This window comes from Salmo salar, chromosome ssa28, assembly GCF_905237065.1.
Source record: "Salmo salar chromosome ssa28, Ssal_v3.1, whole genome shotgun sequence".
Lineage (NCBI taxonomy): Eukaryota > Metazoa > Chordata > Actinopteri > Salmoniformes > Salmonidae > Salmo > Salmo salar.
Window position 1 is genome coordinate 1,887,455 of NC_059469.1, and position 11,409 is coordinate 1,898,863.

The following is an 11,409-nucleotide window of genomic DNA, read 5'->3' on the forward strand; positions in this document are numbered from 1 at the left end:
TGCCAAGACTCAAGGCTGTAATCGCTGCTAAAGGTGCTTCAAGAAAGTACTGAGTAAAGGGTCTGAATACTTACGTAAATGTGATATTTCAGTTTTACATTTTTAATACATTTGCAAAAAAATTAAAAATAACTTTTTTTGCTTTGTCATTATGGGGTATTATGTGTATATTGATGAGGGGGAGAAAACAATTTCATCCATTTTAAAATAGGACGGTAACATAACGAAATGTGGAAAAAGTCAAGGCGTCTGAATACTTTCCAAATGCAGTGATGGGTCATAATATTTTGTAGTTCAAACCGTTTTGATAGCTGGAGCCACATTTGTAGGAAGAAAACAGAAACCACTCTGTTTATTACAACTTCCGTCTATCGGCTACCGGAGGTTACTGACGTAATTGTTCGGTTCTATGAACCAAACGAACATCCTTTTTTTTGTTTCTCTCGCGACCCCGTTTTCAAATCAGGCGACCCCACATGGGAGTTTGGGAAACGCTGCTGTAACTATACCTTTCCTCTTATATAATCATCTAACGCATGCATGTTCAAGATAGCATGCGTACAGTAGATCGTCACACAGGTCTGTGGAGATCTTCACAATTACTGTAATAATCTGTGTAGAATCTTGAACGGCATTGATCCCTTGCACCATATACATTTAATGTAATCTCAACTGCAATCCAATTCATTTAGTTATGTTATTAGACGAAGCACAGTGATAACAGCTGACATTGTATTCCCATTTGGACTTTGCTGTGCTTTTATAGTTGAAAGCACAGTGACAACACATTGGAAATTCAACTAAGTTTTCGCTGTTTTTTGTGAGTGGGTGAATATAGGTAGTAATCTCATTCATCAGCGTCTCAACCAAATATTACCCAATTATCCACTTTGAACTGATGTGGTGTGCCCAGTGGGATAGGCCCACATTTATTAATTTACTGATCTTGTCTTATGCTGTATATTTCCTTAATGATCTGTTGTTGCTTTCGGACTGATGTTGACATAGTGGCACAGGTGCCTCAAAGAGGAACTGACCAAGGCTGCAATGTTCTACTTGCTGTACCCATGAGGATCATGCAAGCCCTGCATCCAAACCGTGTCTATACTACTACCTCTCAACATCCCTTAGATAAACCCTATTGGTAACCACAAATCAAATAACTTTTATCTTCTCTGGTGTGGCTGTGAAATGTCACCCAGTGTGGGTTTGTCTGGTGACAACTGATGTGTTTCCTGGTGGTGGTGGTCTACCCAAGGCAGGAGTGAGTGAGTGCCGGAGGGGCTGAAGGAAGGGGCCGTGAAGAGCTCCCTACGTACCAAAGGGAGAGAACCCAGTGACCACAGCCTAGAGGTCAGCCACAGAATACACTCCTCACCCTTCTCCTGTTTTATTCACCACAACAAAGAAGATGGGTAATAAACTGTGACCGATGCACTTTGGGACCAAATATCGCCCTGTTTGACAAAGAAAAACATCAGTCACTATCCCCCAAAATGTGAGAGTAATATTGACATTAATGACAAACGTCCTTGTGGAATAATTGTGAGCATAAATCTTTTGGTTATAGTCTCGATAATACTTTCCGTCAAGATGGAGTATGTATCTGTGACGCTCACGACCAGGAACGAAGGTCTGCTTTCGATCACCGACATTGTCGCGCGCTACAGTGCAGGCATTTGAAAATGTGCCGAGCTCAGCTCCATTTGGACTCTAGGCATTCTTGAGGAGTGATCAACGCTTCGCGGGGCCAGGGATGGATGGATGGATGGGGAATGTGAAGGGAGCGCAATTTACGAGGAGAGGCGATGGAATGGTCTGCGGTCTGCATCTAAACAACATGAAACCACGTTTCCCTGCAGCTCAAAGCCACAACATTATCAACTGTCTGGAAACTTGACGATTACAATCTAGAACTCTACATCCTGGGCCTGAACTGTGATTCAGGAAACGGGGACAGTTTCCATTGTAGTATGTCTGATACCATACAGATCTCTCTATGTCTCTATGTCTCTCTTTATTGATTCTGAGATACAGATGCAGTGTAGGCCTACCACCAGTGCATGACGCTTCCACGCGCTTGATTGGGCTGTGGTTTCAGGCTCACTTCGGTAGTGTAGACAGTGGGATACTTCTCTGAGGCTATGACCTCTAGGTCAGGAGTTCATCTCTCTCCAGTGGTTGGCACACATAGAGGTCCCCTGCCATGCTGGTTTCTACAGTGACCTGAGAAAGGCTGTAACCAGGTCCTGCTCTTTCTCAGGCCTGATCAGCGTATTACCACAAAGGAGGACATGTGTTCAACCCCCCCCCTTCCACTCAATCTGACCAGCGTGGACGGACACAGGCAGCCAATAAAACCAGGATTAGGAGGGCATCTACACACACCGGGGTGTAGCGGAAAACATTTCTGAACACGCCCAACTACGCCCTCCCCTCACACACTTCTTTTCTTTCATTACTTCTTTCTGTCTCTCTTTCTTACACCATCGTTCTCTCTTTGTTTATTTCATTCGCTCCCATTTTCACCCCTTCCTCTGCCTCTTTCTTTCAGACCCCTCACTCTGTAAGCTCTTGACACAATGGGGTGTTCAGAAATTACTCATTTTGCCGGGGCAATTCAGCCAATTCTCAATGCCCTTCAATGCCCGCCTCCCCCTGTCATGTGTCTTGCCCTGTTATGATAATGAAATGTGCTCCATCACAATAACAATGCTGTGTGTGTGTGTGTGTGTGTGTGTGTGTGTGTGTGTGTGTGTGTGTGTGTGTGTGTGTGTGTGTGTGTGTGTGTGTGTGTGTGTGTGTGTGTGTGTGTGTGTGTGTGTGTGTGTGTGTGCTTCTACATGTGTTCCACAGAGATAAAACTCAATGTCTCTGGTTTATTGTTTCACTCCAGAACAATGCAATAATGTTTGGTTTGCAATATGTCCCATCTGCAAGGAAACCTATCATGTGTTGTGTACTGTTATGAATGTCTGGCGTACCTTACCAGTAGAACTCTCTGCATCCAGAGACCGCATCCTCATCCATCTGCTCTGGCTCCCATCTCCCTAACGCTGTAATGCTAACGTGTCCTGGAAATGGGAGCGTTTGGATAATATCGCCGCAGCCTTTGTCAGGGACTTTGTAAGCTGGGGACAAAGAGCGACAAGAACTCTCCCCCAAACAAACCTTTTTCATTAGAGCAGCAAACACTTAGTCCCTTAGCTATGCAGCAGGAGCCTCTATTGGTGTGGGAGGCCGAGCCACTGTCACATAGGGAGGGAAGAGCCTTAAACCCTCGGCTGGCGGTCTTCGGCCGGACACTGAGCCCAAGCCTAATTAAAGGGCACTTAAGCCCCACAATGAGCCTCCGTGCAGGTTTGAGGGTGGCGGGGGTCTCAGAGTGGAGGGGCAGTATTCATGGCACTCGTAAACAAGGGGTATGAGACAGAAACAGAGAGAGAGAAGAGAAGAGGGGCTATGTGAGAGAGAAGAGGGGCTATGTGCCAGAGACTTTGTTCACACAAGATGAAGAGTCAACAGCCAGCCCTCTTGCCATCCCCCTTAATAACCACCTTCTTCAGAGGGCCCTGCGAACACAATGTTTCTCCCACTCCCCTCCTCTTGCTCTCAATCACTGATGGGACAATGAGGGAGCCCCCCTGCACCCCCTCCCTAGTCCTCTCAACCCCCCCCCAAACAGACACTTCTTTTATTGAAATTCTTTGGTGTTTTAATCCCCAGCTTCCTCCAGGGGTAATAATGGACTCACTGCGACAGCCTTTTCCAGCACCGATTGCTATCATCCTCCCAGCCCAGGTCACAGGTCTACTCCTCCTCCAATGACAGCACTATATGCCTTCCCAGTCAGTGAAAATAAGCTATAGCTAGCACTGTAGCATTCAATAGTAAAATGAAATGTAATCTTAAATCAATACAAATGAGCTGATGAATTATTCAAAGGTTGATGGGAAGTCAGAGCAATCGTGTAATTGTTCAAAGTTATACAGTTTACTCCAGTAACAGTGTCATGTTGTATTTCAAGGTGATGCTACCTCAGAGCCAATAGCAAATGTGTCCTTACAATCTCGTAGTGACCAACCTTCATTTTAAAATTGTCCAAACTATGGCTAGTTTTAGAATTCAAATGACAAGGTATTGATTTAAGTTGAATTTTGTTAGAGGGAGACAGAATGGGAGACAGAATGCAGGGTTGGGCAGAGACAGGAGGCAGTGGTTCCCAAACTGTGGGGTGCGAACCCTATGGGAGCAGGGGTCCCCCAATTTTAATAATAATAATAACAAAATAAAATAATGAAGGAACTTCAGCTTTCAATGTGCTCTTGAAAGTTGTAATAGCAGAATGCACAAGGTGCAATTTTGAAATGAGGTAAAGCATCATCAGCTCCTCTTGTCATGTCTCAGAGAGCTGTTTTCACTTGTCAGAAATGTCCTGATATTCTTTTGTTGTTATTTTACCAGGAAAGTCAGTTAAGAACAAATTCTTATTTACAATGACGACCTAGGAACAGTGGGTTAACTGACTTCTTCAGTGGCAGAACGACAGATTTTTACCTTGTCAGCTCAGGGATTTGATCTAGCAACCTTTCAGTTACTGGCCCAACACACGAACCACTAGGCTACCTGCCACCCCATCAACTAGCCTATGTCAGCTAATGTTTTTTTAGCTAGGTTTTTTAGCCCATAGATTTTGTTGTAATGTTTGAGTCATAGACCCCGCAGGGGGGGCCCGGGCGCGGGATATACCCCAATGATGGAAGGGGGGCCTGAGTGAAAAGGTTTGGGAACCCCTAGCGTAGTGGACTGCAAGAAAAATGAGCATACCCAACATCATGTGTTTCTGTTACATTATCATACGGCTTATGACGACTGTCCAACGTACCTGTCCTATCACCTTTCACATTTAGCTTGACTACATGTTAAATTGGTCCTCATTGCAGGTGTATCATTCACTCCCAGTCAAAAGAATCCCTAAGGGGGAAGCGACTAGCTGGAAATGTGAGGATGGTGACATCTACTGGTCACATAGGGTTTTTAAAGGTTGGTGCTGCGGAGGAGACTCCGTGACAAAGGAAGATCATTGCTGCTTATATCAATAAATAAGGATCCTCCTATCATGACTCTTATGTTATACATTATCCATACTACATTATCAATACCAGCAGCAATATCAATAAAAAGTATACAAATTACTGTAAATGTGGGCTTTTTCCTTATTTTTGTATTATTATATCAATAGTAAATGACAATCATTTTAGACTATAAATGCATTCTATCTCTATGGAAAACGTGGGTTTATGTTACAGAAAGGCCCTAGCGCAAAAGAGAGACAGTAATGCCAGAAGATAATCTAAGAATTAAAGGTATCTTAGCATTAGAAGCTGTTATTAAAGGCACGAGTCCTATTAACAGCGTCATGTTACGTTTGAAAGCCTTACCAGGAGAGCCTTACCGAGAGAGCCTTACCGGGAGAGCCTCGAGGGAAAGAAATGTGGTAGTGAAAGAGGTGGAAGAGGGAAAAAGTCTACAAAGACTTTGAAGCTTCAGTTGATCATCCACCGAAGTAGCCAGTTGTTTTAGGCCAGAAATCACATTTCCACCCACGTCACACTAAGTGTTTTTCAAACAGTAGCTCTACAATAAAACACAAAAGATATCCACAGTGGGTCGAAGATCAAGGCCCATACTTCACCTTATACATTACATTATTGACTCCTCATGTTTCCGAATTTTGTATGACAAGAATGTTGTCACCTCTGATAATGAATAAGGGGAAATCAGTGGCATTGACAGTCAATATATGTATGCGTATGACCGTTGATTGAACATAATATGAAGACGATCTCATTTGATTGGAATGGATTGGATTTAATTGCTTGATTTTATTTCAGTGTCATACACCACGGGGCTAATTAGACACTAACAAAACACAAAACAAAATACATTTTATATAAGAGTCTTAACCATAGCATGATTAACTACCACATTGTCACATTATATTGATAAGGTTGATGTATACAAACAATACCTTGCTCCTTCTCCCCCATCGAATATGACCTTTCTGAAATAGAATTCTAGCCTGTGTTCATCTTGTAGCTAGACCACATCAGGGTGAGCACTAAAACATGTACAAAAAAGAGCATGTTTCAGATTTGGATATATGCAACCTACAGCACAATGCGCTTAGATCATGGCTGGCTTTGAAAATAATGACACAAGTATAGATATTATTATATGGCCATGAGTAGAGACTTGATAGGAGTCTTCGGCACTGTTATGGTTTTTCCATTGTTTTCAATGCCAGCTATGATCTCAGAGCATTGTTCTGTATTTGCACACCGCTCTGTAACACCCAGGGCTATAAACATCATAAAATACCTTGTCATCTGGCCAAACACTCAACTTAATGCCACTCAACTTGGGGTACCCTTAGACAGTAGGTATCACATAACCACCCAGGTAAATGGAACATAGCTGACCCCCTAAGCTTTAGGGAATGGCGTTCCCTAAATTAGTGTTTGGACTTATCTGGGGATCTAGAACATGACACTCTTGATCTTCTTTGATTTGTGAGTCTCAGGCATCAACCTCGTCAGTCATTCTCACTGCTTCTACCCTAGAGGAGCCTCCACTATCCCACCACATAAAAGAGCCAAAGGCCTCCTTTTGTGCACAAATATCAAATTATGATTGAAATTATGTCAGAATTATCTAAAGAATGGAGCTAGACTATTTGTTTTGGTCAAATGGAGCCATTAGCAAAAATAGTTCTCTATTTGATAACACTGTTTTACTGTTGGCCTACATTAGTATTTATCTACAGTGCCTACAGAAAGTATTCATACCCCTTGATTTTTCCCACATTTTGTTGTGTTACAGCCTGAATTTAAAAAACGTGTCACTGGCCTACACACAATACCCCATAATGTCAAAGTGGAACTATGTTTTAAGATTTTTTTAGTAATGAATAAAAAATGGAAAGCTGAAATGTCTTGAGTCAGTAGGTATTCAGCCCCTTTATTATGGCAAGCCAAAATAAGTTCACAAGTAAAAGTGTGTTTAACAAGTCACGTAATACGTTGTATGGACTCACCTCATCTCTGTACCCCACACATACGATTATCTGTAAGGTTCCTCAATCGAGAAGTGAATTTCAAACCCAGATTCAACCACAAAGACCAGGGAGGTTTTCCAGTGCTTCGCAAAGAAGGGCACCTATTGGTAGATGGGTAAAAATAAAAAAAGCAGACATTGAATATCCTTTTGAGCATGGTGAAGTTATTAATTACACTTGGGATGGTGTATCAATACACCCAGTCACTACAATGAAACAGGCCTCCTTCCTAATTCAGTTGCCGGAGAGGAAGGAAACTGCTCAGGGATTTCACCATGAGGCCAATGGTGACTTTAAAAACAGTTACAGAGTTTAATGGCTGTGATAGGAGAAAACTGAGGATGGATCAACAACATTGTAGTTACTCCACAATACTAACATAATTGGCAGAGTGAAAAGAAAAAACCCTGTACAGAATAAAAATATTCCAAAACATGCATGTTTGCAACAAGGCACTAAAGTAATACTGCAAAAAATGTGCCAAAGCAATTCACTTTTTGTCCTGAATACAAAGTGTTATGTTTATGGAAAATCCAATACAACATACTACTGAGTACCACTCTTCACCCTGGTTTCCCGGGAAACCCGCTTACCTCCCCCAGAGCGCTTCGATGGAGAGTCGGGCACATGTGGGGCGTTTCTAGATCAGTGTTCGCTCATCATCGAGCTGTAGCCCTCCTCCTTCCCCTCGAACCGCTCTAAAATAGCGTACCTCAATCACGCTAATGTCCGGGAGGGCTCTCGCCAGGGCTATGGCAGTATGGGAACAACAGTCGGCCGTATGGTCTAGTCTGTAGGAGTTCGTGGCAGAGGTAAAGAAGGTTTTCGATGCTCCATTGTCCAAGAGAGGCTTCCTTACTCCAGCTTCGGCAAGGCTCCCGCAGTGTGGCAGGCTATGAGGTGGATCTCCGCACATTTGCAGCGCAGAGTGCCTGGAACCCGGAAGTACTGTTCGACATGTTCCTGCATGGAGTTTCGGAGGAAGTAAAGGATGAGCTAGCTGCCCAGGAACTACCGACGGATCTCGACTCGCTTATCGCCTTGACCATTTGGATCGTTGGGTGACAATGGGAACAAAGGAAGGAGAGGAGATTCGATTTCACTCACCCGTCCAAGGATTCCACCTCACCTCCGAGGTATCCCAGAAGTCCCCGACGGCTCCATTGCCGAGAGAACCCAAGGCTACCCGAGTTCCCCCGAGAGTCTCCGAAGGCTGCCAATTCACCTCTTCCCAAGCCCATGCAACTAGGCAGAGCTAGGCTGTCTCTAGCTGAACGGCTATGCAGGCTTCACACTAAGAGCTGCCTGTATTGCGGGACTACTGGTCATTTCGTCTCCACCTGTCCACTAAAATACCAGGCTCACCGGTAGGAACGAGGACTCTGATGGGCCATACGGAGAACTTTATCTCTCCCCTTACTCGCATCCCTGTTCATGCCATGTTGAAGTCGGGGAACCAGTCGAAATCTCCCCGGGTCCTCATCGACTCTGGGGCCGATGACAGCTTCATGGACGCTACCCTAGCTTCTGAGCTGGATATCCCCACTTAGTCCCTCTCCATTCCCATGGACGTTAGAGCACTGGACGGGTGCTCTATAGGCCGGGTCACCCACAATACCACCCCCATTAACCTACGTGTTTCAGGGAACCACAGCGAGACCATCCAGTTCCTGCTCATTAGGTTTCCTCAGGTTCCTGTGGTATTGGGATTCTCCTGGCTCCAACGACACAATACCCTCATTGACTGGTCTGCCGGTGCCATCATGGGCTGGAGCCCGTTCTGCCACGCCCATTGCCTGAAGTCAGTTCAGCCTGTCCCGGGATGTTGTCCTGGGGCCTCGGAAGTTGCCCCGGAACTATCCTGGAGAACCAGATTTTTGTAAAAGCAGAGAAGTGCGAATTCCATCGCTCCACCATCCCCTTTCTGGGTTACATCATTGCTGCAGGAAGTGTACAGATGGATCCCGGGGAGGTGAGAGCTGTGTTGGATTGGCCCCAGCCTACGTCCAGAGTACAGCTGCAGCAGTTCCTGGGTTTCGCCAACTTTTATCGCTGCTTTATCTAAGGCTAAAGCACCCTGGCTTCCCCCCTGTCTGCACTCACCTCTCCCAAGGTTCCAGCGGCTGATCGGATGTTCTGGGATCTCAAACACCGCTTCACCACAGCTTCCATATTGGTTCATCCTGACCCATGGGGGAGCAGCGTAGCCTAGTGGTTAGAGTGTTAGAATAGTAACCGAAAGGTTGCAAGATCAAATCCCTGAGCTGACAAGGTACAAATCTGTCGTTCTGCCCCTGAACAAGGCAGTTAACCCGCTGTCATTGAAAATAAGAATTTGTTCTTAACTGACTTGCCTAGTTAAATAAAGGTAAAATATATTTAACTATCCTGCCAGTTTGTGGTGGATGCTACGGAGGTTGGAGTGGGGGCTGTCCTGTCCCAGCGGTCTGCCCTCCTTATTCTTCCACTGCCTCACGCCACGGAGAGGAACAACGATGTGAGGAATCCGCAAGAAGCTCACAATTCCAGTCAGGCTAGGTGGGCCCTAAAGTTCACCCAGTTCAACTTCTCCCTATTCTACTGGCTGAGATCCAAGAATGTCTAACCAGATGCGTTGTCACAACGTTCATGCCTGACGCGGTCTGCACTGCGGTCCTGGAGTGGGCCCACTCCTCCAGGCTTGCCTGCCACCAAGGCTCCCGGCGGACCCTGGCTTTTGTGCAAAAAATGCTTTTCATGGTCTACCATGGTTCCTGACATCTCCGCATTTGTCGCCGCTTGCACGGTCTGTGCACAGAACAAGACTCCTCGGCAAGCTCTGGCTGGTCTCCTCCAACCTCTGTCTGTCCCTTACCGTCCCTGGTCTCACATCTCCCTGGACTTTGTCACGGGTCTCCCTCCGTCTGATGGCAACACCGCCATCCTAACCGCTGTGGATTGGTTTTCCATAGCCGCCCACTTCATTCCTCTCCCCAAGCTACCCTCTGCCAACGAGATGGTCCAGCTCATGGTGCAGCACGTCTTCTGGATCCATGAACTGCCCGTTGACATGGTCTCCATCCGGGGTCCTCAGTTCTTGTCCCGGTTCTGGAAGGCGTTCTGCACCCTCACTGTCCTCTGGGCTCCACCCCCAGTCCAACGGCCAGTTGGAGCGAGCCAACCAGGACCTTGAGACTACTCTGCGCTGCCTGGTCTCCGCCAACCCCACCACCTGGAGCCAGCAGCTTGTGTGGGTTGAATATGCCCGCAACACTCTTCCCTGCTCTGCCACAGGCCTATCACTGTTTGAGTGTTCCCTGGGGTATCAGCCCCTGCTCTTCCCTGAGCAGGAAGAAGAGGTCGGCATACCTTCTGCCGTTGTCGTCGTACCTGGAGGAAAGCCCGGTCGGCCCTCCTCAAGACCACCTCCAAGTATCTACGACAAGCGGATCGCCACCGGACCCCTACTCCCACCCTCTGCTGTTTGTCTTCTGTTGCCCCGTACCCTTCATATACAACCCACCTGTGTCCAGAGTTAAACCCATGTCTCACGGTCCTTTGTCTCCTGTCTCCAGGACCCCCCCTCTCCCCCGTCTCATCGACGGCCAACCGACGTACATGGTGAGGCTTCTCCTGAAGGTTCGACCTCTGGGCAGGGGGTTCCAGTACCTGGTTAACTGGGAGGGTTAAGGCCCAGGGGAGAGGTGCTGGGTCCCCACCAGGGACATTCTGGACCCAGGCCTCATTGTGGATTTCCAACGCCGGCACCCCGGTCAACCAGGTTGGCGCCCCTAGAGGGGGGTTACTGTAACACCCGATTTGTTTCACCTGTCTTTGTGCTTGACTCTACCCCCCCCCCCATTGTTGCCTATCTTCCCAATTATCCCCTGTGTATTTATACCTGTGTTCTCTCTGTTTGTCTGTTGCCAGTTCATTTTGTTTGTGAAACCTACCAGCGTTTTTTCACCTGCTCCTGCCTGTTTCTTGCTCCTGTTTTCTTGTCCTTCCCGGTTTTGACCGTTCTGCCTGCCCTGACCCTGAGCCTGCCTGCCGTTCTGTACCTTGCCTCACCTAACTGGATTATTAACCCCTGCCTGCCCTGACCCTGAGACTGCCTGTCGTTCTGGCCCCTTTGCACCTTCTCTGGATTGCTGACCTCTGCCTGCCTTTGACCTGTCTTTTGCCTGCCCCTGTATTCTTCGACACTGTCTGCATCTGGGTCATACCTGAAACCTGATAATGGGTATGCTTGTAATCGGACTGTGATATTTTTCAGAATAAAAAAGAAATGGAATGCAGCTAAGCACAGGCAA